The sequence below is a fragment of the Propithecus coquereli genome, unplaced genomic scaffold, assembly GCF_000956105.1.
Source record: "Propithecus coquereli isolate 6110/MARCELLA unplaced genomic scaffold, Pcoq_1.0 Scaffold89, whole genome shotgun sequence".
NCBI lineage: Eukaryota > Metazoa > Chordata > Mammalia > Primates > Indriidae > Propithecus > Propithecus coquereli.
In genome coordinates, this window is record NW_012155173.1 from 1,448,697 (window position 1) to 1,450,050 (window position 1,354).

A 1,354-nucleotide genomic window follows, 5' to 3' on the forward strand; every position below is an offset into this window, starting at 1 on the left:
AACCAAGTAATTGATGGGAGATAGTGGTGAAAACCAGGTGATGCTGTGCAAATGTAAAGGCTAGTACAGCTTGTACTGCTCTCTGGCTTTCTGATTACTTCCGTGTAAGTAGGAGGACTTACTGAAAGCAATGGTGGGACACTTGAGGTTGGAGCTTTGGTGTCCCTGTGTTCCATTAGACTGTCATACACCTCTTGCTGTATCTTTAAGGCCAAAAGACTTGCATTCCACTTCAGGTCCTACTGTGAACAAGCTTGTGAACCAGAGAAAATGGTGGTTTTGAGAACTTGTTGAAATAATTGAGGCAGAAAGATTCCAGAGACAGTATATGTCTTTTACTATTGCTATTGACAGTAACTTAATCAGGGCGGATTGATAATGCAACTAAGTCAGACTGGTGTGTTTGTGTGTTAACATAGCTGTGTAGTATTCACCAGTGCTGTTTATCAAATACTCTGGCTCTCCATCTTAGAGGCACGTAGTTGGATTGTGCCTCCTGGATCCCTGTGTTTGCTTGGGTCATGAGATTAATTTTACAGAATGAGTTTTGGTCAGAAATGGTGTGGGTCATTTCTGGAACAGAGTATTCAGCTGTCACTGTAAGTTCTCCAAGAATCTCTGACAGAGTGATGATTAATGTTTTCAATGCTGACTGCTCCATAATCTTGGGTTGCTGAGTATGTAAAGTGAGCAACAGCCTTACACTTTTCTGTGGTGGACATGCATTGTGAATCAGAAATACACCTTTGGTTTTAATGTCCTAAGATTTTGAGGTTGTGTGTCTCCACAGAACAAACTATATTTTCCTGACTAATATTCTTGCTTTTCCCGGGATATAAAGGGCAGCTTAGTGAGGATGCTGACTATGTGGAGAAAAGGATAATTAAGAGGGAAGGGGTAGGGAATTGGATACAGAGGATTGACACTGTCATGAGTCTTGAGTGTTGGTGAGGAGAGTAAATCTGCCTTCTAGAGTCCTCTATCTTTCCAGCCTCATTCTCCTTACTCTCAAATTAGACAAGCGTTATATAGAGTTTTTTTTTACTGTCTTTCAGAAAGCTTCCAATATTTATTTTTTCTACATGCTTGGGTGGGTTTTACGATGTGAAATGCTCTGACCATTTCCTCATCTCTTGAAACTTCGTGTGTCATGATCAGTCCATCTTTCAGGATGACCTTAGGTATCCTTCCAGAGAGCTCTTTCCTTGTTTGCTACCAAACCCGTGTGGTTTCTATTTCTGCAAACTAATAAGATTTGTAACTCCTTGAGTGCTGTCCATTGTCAGGCTTATATTAACAGAAGAGTTATTTATAGAAAAACTTTATTCTACCATATAGGTGCCAGTTTATTGAG